We start from the raw sequence: 16,695 nt of genomic DNA, 5'->3' as shown, positions 1-16,695 counted from the left end.
TGACTTAAGCTGCGGTCCAGAAGTATCCATCAGTCTTTTGGCATTAGGTAAAGCTGGATAGAACTGAGGCTACATAATGGGGCTGCCTGGTTTGGCCAATCTGGACATCAAAGTATGTTACTCAATCAGTGCTATTAAAAACAAACAAAAAGCAAGGGCTGGGGTATAGCTCAGGGGTAGAGGCCCAAGTCCTACCATCACCAAAGTGAAACACGTTGTTTTCTAAATTTGTTGACCATACTCTTTAATGAATTTGATAATAAAATCATTACCATTCTCATGAAACTCCTCCCTGGCTTCTTCCAAGTGCCCTGTTTTTGCTGTATTTTTAATATACAGACGTAGCCAATCATTTCCCCCTCAGCCATGGCTCTGAAAAGATTCAGAACACAGGTCGTGACAGAGCTCAAGGAAGGAGTTCAGATCTTGAATCAAGGCTGGTGTGTGCTTTCCTCATTCTCTGCTCCATTTTATTTTTCCTACACTTTTTTTTTTACCTTAAGTTAGATTTCCTTACTTCCCTGCATATAGATTACAAATCTCTGTATGTGTGTATGTACATGTGTGTGTGTGTATATAGGCACCTAAATTCCTTCTGGTGTAGGGAGCAATATAAAGAGCACAAATTTATAGTTTCTTGACAGACGATTTGTGTTAACTAAAGGTGTAACTAAAGTAATAGCCACATTACTATGTAATCTCCATCTTGTAAATGCAATCCAAAGATTATCTGACCCAGAATTGCTCCAACCTTAAAATGCTGACCCTGTCAAACTATCTACCCATCTGAATGTCAATGACAGTTTAATATCAATGACTTTATCCACATTCAATTACCATAAAGCATTATAAAATATTCAAAATTATTCACTAAGTACTCTAATTAGTAGGCTTCTTTTAAAAAAATAAACTTGTGGCTTAGAGTGTATTGATTAAGAGCACAAACTTCAATGATCTGATGGAGCTGGTTGGCATCAGCTGGTAAGAGAGAACTGTATGCATCCTTCTTAACTCTGCATTTCACATTTACACTGTGGAAACTGGCAAATCCAGGATGTTGTTTTCTTTCTGTGGACCTTTTATTAAATGTTACAGCACATCACTGCCAATAGTCCAAAAAAATTAGCCTTGTGCAGACCCAGAATTAGAGTGCCCACAAAGTCTTTTATAATTATACCTTATATCAAGAGCAGATATCCTAGAATATCCTAATTTGCATGTCAAAGATATATATGTTTCCATCTGCAATATTCATACTTGTGAATCCAGCTTTTTGTTCCATCTAAAAATCTGAGCACAAATCTGTAGTTGCAACAATAACTATAATGGTAATGATGAGGTTTGATGTTTGCACACAGCAAATTAACTTGGAAATATTGATACATAAGAAACTCTTAAGAAATTCAGTCTGCTTTATTCAAAAAAAGTCTAAATCCAGGATATTTTATTTTGTTCTGTAAATTTTATAAATGCATTTTGCCAAAAGCATTAAATATTTGATTTTACTTGTTAAGATTTGCAGGAACTGCTTTAAATTTATTATAAAAAATAACAGCTACAGCAACACATTTTCCCTTTTCATTAAGGTAGTGAAGAAAAAAAAAACTTTAACAGCTTTTCCATAAAAATGCTCTAAAATATTCCATTAAAATTAAAAGGCAACTGCCATTTCACACGTGGTCAGATTTAACTATTCAAAGTTATTTTAGGTATATCAGTCCCCAAAGACCAAACTACCTGAGAGTCCAGCTGTGTTCAAAAGGGATTCTGATTTCCAAACTCAACCTCCAAAGTTAGATAGGGCTGGAACAAAGAGTCGTAGACCAGAGAAAGAAAGAATAATTCTGTGTTTGATATTAGTATTCTACCTCCTCCTAAATCCTCACTCAATTATAGATTTCTTAAACAATCATCCCGAGATAGTCAGGGAAAAATAATGGTAGAGAAAGGAGATTGAAATAAGAGCCAGATTCTGGCCAGCAGCTCAAGATACTTGTCAGTAGTGCTCAGTTGAGAATCCCAGCAGCACACCAGGTCTAAGTTGTGAGAAATAATAGTATTTCAGTTGAAATCTTAAACTCTCATGATTATAAACAGTATCTTTAAAAAGCCTCAATAATATGCATAGTTGTATTAACTCTTGCATTTCTTCTGGTATGGTTCTCCTTACCTCATTTTGTTTTATAGTAGTATTATGTGTTTGAAAATATGGTTCAAACATTAGTGGTCATGACGATTTTGTAGCTCCATGCTTAAGTAACTTACTTATGTATATTTTAGGGTGGTCCATTATATACATATTTAATTTTCCTTGGAATCAAATTGTTAAAAATTGGTTTTAACATCCCAAATATCAAGAAATAAGATCTTATTTTTTCAGATATTTATTATTGTCTTTTATACTTAAATCTTAACAATCCTTTCCTGGAATCCCAGTTAGAGTATTCCAGAACCCCCAACAAACTGACATAACTTACGTTTTCCTAAGTGCCAGATGCTGATGTCTGTGGAATTTGATCTTTTGTTATGAAAAGAGTTATCCAAAAAGGCAGGGGCAGTGACTACAAATTATAAAAATAAAGACATGGACACAAATGATACAGTAACTAAATTAAACAATCAGAAATTCACCAATAGGTGTTTGCACCTAATTTCCTGAACGGGTGTTAGAAACAGGATATGGTAATGGGCACATTTTGGTTTTATTGCTTGTTTGTTTGGCTAAGGGAAAAGTCCAAGGCTTGAAGCCAAATGTACCGTGAGTATAATCCTGACTCCTTAGTTTACTCATTTGCTTATCCTGAGAAAGTCAGTTTCAAGTGACTTTTCATCAGATTCCCTTTCAGGACCACCAGAAACTAGGAAAATGAAGCAACACTTTAGTGATCGCATTTATAGGAATATGTAAATAATGGAAAAGGACAGAGCCCAGGAAGCTTTCGGGTTAGACCTGTCTTTCCTAACCATCCATCCCTGGTTAGACCTTCTCAGCCTTGCTTTAGAAGGATTTCTTGTGTTCAGGAGATTTATAACATTTAAAAAGTGAAAGATTTCTTAGCATTCACTCACTTCCTCTCTGCTGCTGCCAAGCCAGTGGCCCCTGGCTTCTCCTCCACCTAAACCCAGGGCAGGGCTGTTCCCGACTGCCTGCCTACTGGTTTACTGTGAGCACCACTTTCCTGGTTGGAAAGCTGCCATGCGTTTACGAGAGCCTGAGGGATATTGGATGGTTGTCATCTTACTCTTGCTCCCCCCACCACACCAAATGCCCTGGCAGGGTCATGCACCTGGACACTGCATTCCCTGCAGAGCACCTTGTTAACCAGAATCATGGAAAACTTGGACCAAGTTCAGAGAAGAACTACTAAAATGGTTAAGTGACTGTGGGGGCCATTTTATAAGGAACTCAGAAATGTTTGGTTAAGTGGTAATTATTCTAAAAAAGGTGTGGTGACTTTGGCATTAAGTTTAAATTCCAAGCCATACTTTGCGAGAGGACTCCTTTCAGGCCTCTACATCCTGAAATACTTTGAAGAAGGGGTAAAATCTTACTCTTGCTTGAGTCTCCAACAGCCACACAGGCTGCCTGGGTGGTCTTCATACCTAACCTCTACAAACCAGCATAGGAGGCAACATTGCCAGAGCAGAGAACCCAGATAAGAAGTGGAAGGATGCTTAAGGGAGAGTCTCCCAGGAGTCGTGAAGAACAAACCTGGGTTGTGAAGGGTCAGCCTCTCCATCCCAGGTAAGCAGCTATTCACACTCCACTGCCCATTTGTGCTCAATTGGTGGTATCATTTAATCAGAACTGCCCAAAGAGTACAAGTGTGTCTAGAACATTAATTGCGTTCAGCATACCTGTAAGAAGAATGTGAGTTCCCACTTGGCCAGAGGGAAAACCTGAGCACAGCAAAGAATCAAGGAGGCTGAATGATCTTTTCCCCAAATGTCTTCCCGGTGATGTTACTACATGTTGCACACATTTTTTAAAAAGCCTAAAAACTGGAATGAGTGAAGTTGAATTCTATGTGTGTGGTGTATGTTTCCTAGTAGTCAGACCTCTAAGAACTATTAACATGAGGAAGTCTATTGAGTGCAATAAGCAGGTCGGTGCACACTATCTCCACATTCAGAGTGGATAGGAATGCCTTATTCCTTCTGCACAGGGCCTTCAAACTCAAAGCCACATCCACAGTGCCTTTTATAGGGCTTCACTCAATAAATGAACAGTGGAATGAATGGATCAGCCTGGGCTTTTGTTTTTGTTGTTGTTTTTTTTTTTTTTTTGGTACTAGGGATTGAACCCAGGAGCACTCTACCATGAGCTGCATCCCAAATTACTGAAGGTCTAAATTGCCCAGGCTGACCTCAAACTTGAGATCTTCCTGTCTCATCCTCAAGTCACATAGATTACAGGTGTACACCACTTTGATTATAATGAATCGTTTCATTCTAAATAAATGAAATTAAATGAACCTGAAGTAGATTGATCTGAAGCTGATCAAGATTGATCAAGCCTTAGGGCCTCTCACCTGTTGAGTCTTTCAAGTCCCTGTAAGTTTGTATTTTTATTTTTCCTTCCTAAGGGCTCACAAAGCTATATAAGCCCTGCTCTCCCGCAAAATCTGCAGCTACCACATAAGAGGAAATTGGGTTTTCACCAAATTTATAAGTTGTGATTGAACACTCCACATATTTTAAACTATGAATAAACACTCTGAATGCATCACATTGTAAGTTTTACCACAGTTGGAATTCTTTGCAAAGACCATCTGAAGTTTCTGCATCAATTTTTTTCGAAGTAATAGGGATTGACATTTTTAAACTTGGATCTACAGGACCACAATTTGGCATTCCACTTCAATTCTTTAAAAACTTCATTTATATTGATCTTGTCTTCTGGAATTTCCTGTAGGCTGCCCGAGATAAAATAAATCCCAGTCTAATCTTCATCTTGTCTGCTTTCCATTTGAGATTATGCCTTCAAAATCAAATATTATTACTTAATCCAAAACAAAACACAAAATAGTTATTACAGAACACAAAATAGATCACATTAACAAACTGACCCTGGTAATTCATTTTTATCATGCTTGATACACCAATACTTAAGCTTTGACTACAGATACCCAAAGCTTTGTAGATTCCTCCCAGACTATTCTTAATGTTAAGATATTCTAAAAACCACACACAAAAATCATTATCCAATCCCTTTGTATCTTAGACCAAATCAGGTTTGTAGTCTCACATATTTCACTGCAAAAAAATTACAAAACTAAGGCTAAGTGTAAAAGTCAAGTTTTACCTTCCTCTCTTTCCTTACTGTGTTAATGAGTATCAAAATATGTGGATCCCAGAATAGCAGTTGTGCACTGCCAGGTCAGCCTCCATCATTTTCAAGCCAAGGGGGAATTGACAGATGTCCCCCTTTACAAGTCTAGTGTTTGTAAATATCCAATGAAATGACTTCATTCAGTCAATTTTTTCTGGAGAAATCTGGCAGAATAACCTGTAATTAAACTGAAGACTGATGGAAACTGTTAAACAGGAGAGTTATTTTGCCCAGCAGTTCTAGTTAATGTTTTTATGTGTTCTCATTTTTTAAAAATGCCTGAAATACTCATGCAATTAAAAGGAATTACTTCTTCATTGGAAAACATTTAAAATATTTCAGTGAAGATACCATATAGAAAAGAAAGGGGAAATTCAGTTTTCCAACATCTTCTTAAAGTCTGTATGATTTCCTTATTGTGTATGTAAATTCTGAAGTCAAAATAATGTAAGTAGAAAACATATCCCATAGCCAAAATATCAACTTCAAGACTCAATTGCCTATGTGCTATATGTGTACTTCATGCTGAATGTATCGTCTGCTGCTTATTTTGCCTGCTCAGTCTCCTTTGGCTTTTCCAGGTGGCCTTTAGTATGGCTTGATTCACCCATCCATCCATCCATCCATCCAATAATATTAATCCACCATCTCAGGCTTGCTCTAGTTACTGTAATGTAGCAGTCAACAAAAATCCTTTCCCACACCTCTTATTGTACCTCATAGTGATGCACTCAGGGACAGACAAAAATTCTTTTTTTTTTAAAGAAAGAGAGAGAGAGAGTTTTTAAAATATATATATTAGTTTTCGGCGGACACAACATCTTTGTTTGTATATGGTGCTGAGAATTGAACCCGGGCCCCACGCATGCCAGGCGAGCGTGCTACTGCTTGAGCCACATCCCCAGCCCGACAAAAATTCTAATACAAGTGAACAAATTAGAATCTAAATGGATGGAAGGAGTTCTGGATGCTTCCCAAAAGAAAATGCAAGCTGTTCACTTACTTGCAGCACTTCATTTTAAAAACACTCTTATGACCATCTTTCCCATTAGCTGATGTTATGAAAGGACACAAAAGTTTAAAAAAGGGAAACCAGAAATCTTTAACAGTCTTAGGAATGGATTAAGAGAAGTTGGCAAAAATCAGGAACATCTCAGGGAAACCAAACCAGAAAATTCCAAGATTGAGAAAAACTGGGAGAGCTAGTGGCTAAAACCAGCTTCTGCTACATCTCAAAAATATATCTCATTTCTCTGTGGTAGAATACATAATATTTCACTTACTAAAGATTAATCTGGATACATAAGCATGGGCTTGAAAATGCAAATATCATGGAGGGTTAGTGATTATCAGTCTTCACATTCTGCTCATATGAGCCACATAAGAATTTAGTGAAATGTTGGCCCTAGTTCCTTACAAATTGAGGACTATTATAAAAGTAGAATGGCAGGATAGTTAAGGTCATAGATCCTAAAGCCATACTGCTTGGATTTGAATGCAGGCTGTGAAAACTGGACTAGTTCTCTTGGTGCCTCTGTTTCATCTTTGGCAAAATAGGAATAATAGTTGAAACGGTTTCTTGAGGTGACTGAGGGACATAAATTAGTATGGAAGAGAGAAAATAAAACTCAAATATATTTGAAGGAACAATGGCCATAAATTTTTCAAATTTGGTAATAACAACAAATGTGCATATCCAAGCAGCTTAAAGAATTTCAAACACAAGAAACATACAGAAGTAAAAATCTTAAAAACAGAGAAAAGACCTTATGTATGAAGGAACAAAGATAAGAATGACAGCAGACTTCTCATCAGGAACAATGCAAGCTAGTAGGGAGTGGAACTGCATCTATAAAGTACTAATAGAGAAAAAAGTCACACTAGAATTTTATGTCCAATCAAACAGGAAAGGCAAAATACTTTTCATATAGACAGAAGTTAAAGAACTCATCACCAGCAGACCAGGAAGTTCTTCAGGCAGAAGGATAACAATACCTGATGGAAATAAGGATCTACAAAAAGAAATGAAGAACACAGGAAATTGTGTCCACATGGGTAAACACATATGACTTTCTTACTGAAACCTCTTTAAAAGGTAACTGACAATTTAAACAAAGATACTCACATTTCAGTGTGGACTTTGAGGTGTGTAAGTGAAATGTTTAAACAACAGCACACAGGCCAAGAGAGGAGAAGTGGAAGTATACTAGGAAGGTTCTTGTGCTATGTATGGTGTAAGAACATCTACAGATAGACAGGTAAAGGTGTGCCCTGTGAACCTACACCAACAACAAAATAAAGAGCTCATAATAAATAAAATTGTATAGAGTAGGGAATAGATTAAAATCATTTTAAAAAGGAAAACAGATGCACCAATGCAGATATTATTAAAAGAAATTTGAAGTGGCTCTATTAATATAAAAATATAGATTTCAGACCAAAATTTCAGGGAAGGAGAAAGTCATTTCATAATGACAAATGAGTCAAAGAAAAAGGAAGATATGCCATCCTAAACATGTACTGATAACAGAGCTTTAAGCTTTATGGAGTGAAACTGAGAAAACTGTAAAGAGAAATGGATGAATCTACAGTTACAGTATAATATTTCTGTTCCCATCTCTGAATAAATACCAGAGCAAGTAGTCAGAAAATCATGGAGGATACAGAATTTGACCTAATTGGCACTAACAGAAGATTCCATCTAATAATAGCAGAATACATGTTCTTTTCATTTACACACACAGCACTTTCCAAGAGAGATTATATTATCTGCTATAAAAAAATCTCTGTAAATATAAAAGGATTCAGATTATACAAACCACTTGATCACAATGAAATTAAAGTAGGAATCAATAAGAGAAAGGACTCCAGAAAGATCTCCAAAATATTTGGAAACTAAGTAACAGATTTTAATAGTTCACGACTCAAAGAAAAAAATCAAAAGGAATTAAAAAGTATTTTTAATTGAATGAAAATGAAAACATGACATCAAAAATCATTGTATAGTGCTAAAGTAGTACTTAAGGGAAATTTTATTGCACTAAACATTTATTTAGAAAAGAAGAAAAAATTTTTAAAAGCAATGATCTGCTTACACCCTAGAAAACTAAGAAAATAAGAGCAAATAAAATCTAAATAAGCAAAAGAAATAAAAAGTAAAATTTAGAGTAGAAATCAACAAAATAAAAATAATAAACAATAGAAAAATTCAATAAAACCCAAATCTGGCTGTTGGTGAAAAATTAATAAAACTGATAAGCCTCTAATGTGAGTGACAGGAAGAAAAAGAAAGGAATGAAGTAAGGAGACACAACACAAGTAAATAATCAATATAAGGAATTAGAGGAGTGAAATCACTATAAAGTCAACAGCTATTAAAAGAATAACAAGTAAATCAGGCATAGCATACACCTTTAACCCCTGCTGCTCGAGAGGCAGAGAGAGGAGAATGGCAAGTTCCAGGCCAGCCTCAGCAATTTAGAGACTCTGTCTCAGAAGGGGGGGGGGGCACACTGGGGATGTGGCTTAGGGCACCCCTGTGTTCAGTCCCTCGTACCTGCCAGAAGGATAAGTGTCAGGGGAGTTCCACCCTCAGGTTTGATGATCTGCTAGAAATGACTCAGAACTCAGTTTACTCCAATGAAAGGATATAAATTAAAATCAGCAAAGGCAAAGGGCACATATGAGTCCTGGAAAAATCAGGTGGGAGCTTCCGGTTGTCCCCTACCAGTGTATTTTTAGAAATAGCACTTAACTCTCCCAGCAATGATATGTGACTACACAAATGAAGTACTGCCAACCAGGAAAGCATACCTGGAACCTTGATGTGCAGAGTTCTTCTGGGTGTGTCAGTCACAGGGGCTTGGAGGATTCTTACAACTTACTAGCTATCCAATATCCAGTTCTTCCAGACACCAAACTAATACAGCAAGGCCAGGAAGGCAAACCAACAAAAACAGTATTCACCATAAATCACATTGTTAGCATAAAGTGTCTAATAAGGCCAAGGGTCTCGAGTTTATCACCCCAAAGCAAGTCAAGGGCTAGTCTTCTCTTTGGAACATGCTGAATTTGAGCAGCCCAACCCGTTCAAGTTAACCCTTTACTGCACAACAGGAGAATACTATGAACTACTTTATGCCAATATATTCAATAAGTTGGATGAATGGACAAATATCTTGAAAGAAAAACTATGTGGGAAGAGCCCCCACGTCCTTGAATAGGCAGAATATTGTCAAAATGGCCTTACAACCAAAAGCAATATTTAGATTCAAGGCAATCCCCATTAAAACACCAATGATATTCTCCTCAGAACTAGGGAAAAAAATCCTAAAATTCATACATAAGAATAACACAGCCAAAATAACCAAAGCAATTATGAGCAAAAAGAGTAAAATTGGAAGCATCACAATACCCAGCTTCAAATTATACTTAGGAGCCATAGTAACAAACACAGGTTGGGCTGGCACCATGGTGCATGCCTATAATCCCAGCAACTCAAGAGGGTGAGGCAGGAGGACGGCAAGTTCAAGGACAGCTTGAGCAACTTAGTGAGACCTGCCTCAAGATAAACGGGCTGAGGATGTGACTCAGTGGCAGAGTGCTCCTGGGTTTAATTTCCAGTGCTGAGGGAGAAGGGAGCTTAGCTTGGTACTAGCATAAAAATAGCCATATACCAAGGGAACAGAGTAGAAGACACAGACAAGCCCGCACAACTACAGCCATTTGATTTTATCAAAGCTGCCAAATACTTATGTTGGAGAAAAGACAGCTTCTTTAACAAATGGTGCTGGGAAAACTGGATATCCATACATAAAAGATTGAAACTTGTTCCCTTATCTCTCACCCTGCACAAAAGTCTACTCAAAATGGATCAAAGACCCAGGAAGCGGACCAGAAAACTCTCAACCGTTATAGCTCAGGAAATACTACCACGAAGCAGTAAATGGGATGGCACCAAACTAAAAGGCTTCTGCAGAGCAAAGGAAAACAACAGCATGCAGAAGGGGCCTACAGAATGGGAGAAAAATCTTTGCCAGCTACTCGTCTGACAAATAATTAATATCCAGAATGCATAAAGACCTCAAAAACTCCAACACAAAAAACAATAACCTATTCCCTAAATGGGCAAATGAACTAAATAGAAACTTCTCAAAAGAAGAAGTACGCTATTATACAAAAAGATGTTCAACATCTCTAGCAATCAGAGAAATGCAGATCAAAACTACATTTAGATTACATCTCACTCCAATGAGAAATGCCATCATCAGTGCACAAAACACTACATGCTGACAAGGGTGTGGGGCATCAGTGCACATAACACCACATGCTGACAAGGATGTGGGGGAAGGGAACTCTGTACAGTTTTGGTGAGAATGTAAATTAGAAAAGCCTTGTTATGGTTTTGATATGTGGTATTTCCCTAAAGCTCCCCATGTTGAAGCAGGAATATTCAGAGGGAAAATAATTGTGAGAGCTGTAACCTAATCAGTCCATCCTAGTTTTAATGGACTGACTTGGTGGTAACCTTAGGAAGATGGGGTGTGGCTGAAGAGCTGGGTCACTGGGGTGTCCCTGGAAGGGTGCATCCCTGGGGCCTCTTCATCCTCACCACTCAATACTACAGTGAAAGTCACCATAATGTATAATTAATATGCATCAAGAAAAAATCTTAAAGAGAAGAACAAACAAAAGTCAGCCAAGAAGAAATTGAGCATATGAATATCTATAACTATTAAAGAAATTGAATTTGAAGTTAAAAACTTTCACACAAAGGAAACTTCAGATGGCTCCAGATGGCTCGTAAATTATACCAAGTATATAAGAAGAAAAATGACTGTTCATGGCACACAAGTCTTCCAGAAGATTGAAGAGAGAGACCATTTTTCAACTCATCTGTCAGAGTATTATCCTGATCTCAAAATCAAAGACATTACAAACAATAAAATTACAGACCAATGTTCCTTGTAAAAATATGCAAAAGTCTAAACAAAATTTTAGCCAACCAAGTGCAATGATATATCCTTAACTTTGCATAAAAAACTAAACAAAGGCATGCTGTCCATCTACAACTATTAAAATTTTTTTAAAGGATAATTAAACATGTCTGAGTGGAGTTTATCCCAGGAATATAAGACTGGTATAACAACGAAGAGTCAATCAATTCAACTAACCATATTAATACTCTGAAACAGAAAAAGTATGCAACAAAATACATTATACATTCTGATCAAAGGTCTCTGCAAAATAGGAACAGAAATTAATTATATCAACCTGGTAAAGGACATTACAAGAAAACTAAAGTTAACGTCATATTAAATGATGAAAGACTGCATGATTTTCCCTTAAGACCAGAAGCCAACAGTGTTTGATCCCACTTTTATTCAGTATTATACTGATGTGTCTAGCCAGTGCAATAAGGCAAGAAAGGCAATAAAAGGCAGATTGGACAGAAGTAAAACTGTTTATTTGCAGAACATGATTTTCTCTGTAGAAAATCCAATGATATTTACCCTCTGAAAATGCTTCATAACTAATAAGTGTGTTTATCATGGTTGCAGGATATAAGATCAACAAATAAAGCCAATTTTATTTCCATGTTGTCTTAGTACATTTGGTGCTATAACAAAAAAAATCCTGTATTTGGTAATTTATGCACAGAAAATTATCATTCACAGTTCTAGAGGCTGGGAAGTTGAAGATCTAGGCACCGGTGGATTTGGTGTCTGGTGAGGGCTGCTCTCTGCTTCTTAGAAGGTGCCTTCTTGTTGGAGCACCTCATAGAAGAGGCAAGCAGGCTCCCTAAAACCTGTTTATAATGGCACAGATCCCATTCCGGAGGTTCCAAAGCTCTTGTGATCTGGTCAGTTCCTAAAGACCCCATCTCTTATTATATCATATAGGGATTAAGTTCCAGCATATGCATTTTGTGGTGTGTGTGTGTGTGTGTGTACACAAAATAACCAAAACTAAACATTATAAAATATTAATACTTATATCAACATCACATCATGAACTACTTAGGGAGAAAGCTGACAGAAGATATATAAGACCTAACATAATAATAAACATGGTTAATATTATTCACCATCATAAAAATTCACACTAGAAAGGAATCTAAAAATACATTACATGTGGCAGTGTTTCAAGTTAATGGTTGGCTCAGAAGGATTTATTCTGTCAATATTTTATTCAGTGCTTATTTAATGTCAAATATATTTTACTCTGGGTAAATAAAAGATGCTGTTCTAATCTTGAGGAGATATTATCTAACAGGGAAAATAAGACATAAAAAGTCAACGAGCTCTCTCCCCCTCTCCGCTCTCTCTCTCCCCTCTCCCCTCTCTGTCTCTCCCCTCTCCCCTCTCCTTCTCTCCCCCTCTTCCCTCTCTCTCTCTCCCCCCTTCTCTTCTGCAACTGGCCGCTATGTTCCTGCTAATAAAATCTGGACAGGTAAACGGTTGTTTCGGCTTGTTGAGTTTACAGAGATTTTTCCGCCGTTCCTACACTGGTGCTGAAACCAGGATGGGGATCCCCCTCCCTCAAGGGGGAATCCCATTCCCAAACTCGGAGCCCAACCATTCCTGTCGCAGTCCACTCCTCTGATCGCCTGCCTGACATCCACCACTGGCCTGCGGATTGGTTAGAACCGGCGGCATGCCCTCCAGAGGACAATCCCACCACAGCTCCCAACCTGGCAGGACCCCCACAACTGCCCAGATTTACCTTTCCTCCTCAGAGATTACCAGCTACTTGCCAACAAGCCGGACGACACTCACGTCCACTCATCCCAAGAAACCTCCACCAAGTGCTGAAAGATGAAGATACCGAATGACAACTCCACCGAAGGGCCATCTCTGTCTACCCCACCATGCCAAAGAAATAAGCTCTTGGTTTTCAGCTTTGTATGTTCTAACCTGCCTTTTCCTGGGCATAGGCCTTTTTCTACCAGCCCTACTGGATGACATGCCAGAAATTAATGCTGTTTCTTTTCATAGCTGCAGGGCACGTTCATGGACTTCTCCCTGGAGGAAATCCATGCCTTCAACACATGGATATGGGGCCTCCTGGCCTCCTTCTCCAACCAACTGACCTTCCTCCCTCCCTCTAAACGACGCCCCTATTCAGCAGGAAGTAGCCAGATGGAGTACGGTGTCCCCAAACCAAAACAAAAAAGGGAGGGAGGAATTTTGGCAAAGATGGCGCCCAGAGCGCTTCTCTTCCGGGAGCTCAGGTCCATGGCACACTGAATGGCGCGAACCATCACCTCCAATCCCTGTGAATGGTGCGAACTTTGAATGGCGCACCTCCAATCCCTGAAGTGGCACAAACTCTCGGCCAATAAAGAAGTAACAGCCATCCCCCACCCCAAAAGTCAACGAATACCAATAATTTAGAAATTGTAATTAGTGCTAAGAAAATGGGGGTGCCACTCTTATAGGACAATCATAAAAATCTATGTGGACACTGAGGTCAGAACCTGAGTTACAAAAGGAACCACTCAGACAAGGGAAACATCATAGCTTAGGGAACAGCATTGGAGCCTTGCATGGTGTTACCTGCTTGTGATCCCAACAGGTCAGGAGGTTGAGGTAGGAGGATGGTTAGTTAGAGGCCAGTCTCAGCAACTTAGTGAGAATCTGTCTCAAAATAAAAAATAGGAAGGGTAGGATGTGGTTAAGCACCCCTGGGTTCAATGGGCAGGGGTTGGAGGTAAGCACTGGGATAGCCCTGGATGGGCAATAAGAGGTTGAAGGTGGGCAGGGGAAGGAGATCTGGCAAATTCTAAAACCCAAAGGAAAGTCAATTTGGAATTTAGGGAGTGTGGAGTGAAGGGAAAGAGAGCCTAATATAAAAGTTAAGCAAAAGTCCATTAGGTTGGGATTATGTAGGCACTGACATTTTATCCAGTGTGATAAGGAGTCATTTTATAGTTTTAATGACTATAGACACTATTGGATTTTTATTTTTCTTCTTTTAATTGCTTTTATTTTTTAAATACATGACAGTGGAATGCATCACCATCTTATTGCACATATAGAACACAATTTTTCATATCTTTCTTTGTATATAAAGTATGTTTGGATTTTTATTTTTAAAAGATTCCTCTAGCTGCCCTAGTGGAGAATCAACTGGAGGCAATATTATAGTCTCAGTTGTCACAGATGGTCCCCTTTCCATACACACAAAAATGCTCAGTAATACATGCTTTATTTAAGTAAAAAATAAATGACTGGACTTAAACGAAAGCATAAGAGATGAGAAAGAGGGGTCCTAGGTATTATAGGTCCCCAATATTGGGACTCCCACACATATTTGAAGACAAAATTTGAAGAACTGGAAAAAAAATAGAGCATTTGAGAATTAGGAAAATTCGGCCTAATACTCTGGAAAAGTAGTAGGAAAGTCTGTCTGTGACTTAAAAAAAACCTTGGACAGCATGCTGCCCACATCCGACCTGTTCCCCTCACCGTATACACCAGCCCACCAGTGCCCACCATTCTAGCAGCTGGAAGGAAGATGGGGCCTGCAAAGGCTTTGATGGCTACATGAAGAAACCAGGAATGGGACTGACTAAGCAGAAAACAGGCACAAAGGCCAAACCCGATTGTGTCATCACCTTTGAAGGCCGAAGATCAACATAAAAACTGAAAGCACTTTGAAAACAACAGTTTTCTTATACCCTGGGAGAGAAGCTTGAAGAAACGACAGCTGATGGCAGAAAAACTCAGATGGTCTGTAGCTTTGTCGATAGGTGGTTCAGCATCAGGAATGGGCAGGAAAGCGCAGTAACAAGACAATTTAAAGATGTGAAGTTAGTGGTGGAGTGTGCCATGAGTAATGTCATCTGTAGGTGGGTTATGAGAAAGTAGAATAAAAATTCCATCACCACTTTGGACAGGAATTAGCTGCAAGAATGAAGAGGCTCAGTTCAATGAACAAATCTCCAGACTGCTTTTTTTATTATTATTATTATTACTACATTCAATTTCTCTATCACAAACATTTTACAGGGAACTATTTAAAAGTGTTGGTTTAACTAAGACCATCCCTTTGGTTAGTAAATAAATGTGTTTGTGCTAATACAAAAAACAAACAAAAACCCTGACACCTGAAGCCTGTATATTTGAAGGTAGGATCCAAATTTATACTGTAAGCTGAAAAAAAACTATCTTAAATCTAGTTTAACACAATCGAGTCATCTATGGCCCAGCAAAAGCAAATGTAGAGACACTCTTTCCACCCGGGTACAGAAAACTCCCACAGAATATTCTTTGAAGATAAGCCCCCACTAAAATATTATATATAAATTGAAAAAACCAGTCACCATGAGGGAGAGCCAACAGAAACAACAAACATGAGATTTAGAACATTGCAACTGGAAATCATAATTTTATACAGATGGATTTTACTATCTTTTACTATATCTTGCTCATGCTTCAGTTCTCCTTCAGGGCCAATGCAAAACCTTTTAAAATACCACAATTACCATCTCTATTAAGATTATGGATAACTTGAAATTCATCCAGAGCGAACCAAAGAAAATTTATGTATAAAGTTCAACATGAGCTCACAAGTTAGTTTAACATTGTTGTTAGATGAACTAGATGGCTGATGTCAGCAAATGGGAAACGGAATTAACTGCTAGAATGCCACTGATTCCCATTTACTATTCTGGAGCTAATCTATGCCTTTAATGTACTGTATTTCCTCTATATTCAAAAACTGGATGAAACTGTACGCTCCATTCCTTCTGGATGGCATTTTACTTTTTCAATGTATTTAAAAATGAATCCACATTTAAAATAAGCGTCTTTGGCAACTCCCCCAAAAGACTATAGAGACCCCAAACGTCTTTCCCCTTCTGATCAATCTTCTAACCCTGAAGTACTCATTCCACTTTTTCCTCTGGGTGTGATGTCCTATTGTCCACCTGCTCCTCTATTTCAATTTTTCAAAACACACTGTTAACATACTAAACCCAAAGTAACACCTCGGACTTTCAAAGATGAGCCCAGATAAGGTTTTGCTCTTTCTTTCTTAGATACAAAACAGCCAAGAGAGAAATCTAAAACTAGAACAACTCAGCTCCCTGAACTCGCCCTGACCTACGAGTACCACGACGACACGCGCATCTTTCCACCTCCTAAACGCCCCCAGAGTTGGGGACAGGAGGCCCGGGGGGTGGCGTTTAAGACAGAACTCGAGCCGGGCCGCAGAGGACGCTCGGGAAGTGTCGCCCGGCGGCCCCCCCTCGGCCGTGCGCTGGGAGGACTGACGGCCAGAGCTGCAGCCTGCGGGGCCACCTGCCCACCCTCCGGGAAAGGCCTCGGCAGCGCGTCCTCAGCGGGGAGCCGCCGCGG

Source organism: Marmota flaviventris, chromosome 12 (genome assembly GCF_047511675.1).
Source record: "Marmota flaviventris isolate mMarFla1 chromosome 12, mMarFla1.hap1, whole genome shotgun sequence".
Lineage (NCBI taxonomy): Eukaryota > Metazoa > Chordata > Mammalia > Rodentia > Sciuridae > Marmota > Marmota flaviventris.
The sequence above is the reverse complement of the archived record's forward strand: the minus strand, read 5'-3'. Positions refer to the sequence as shown.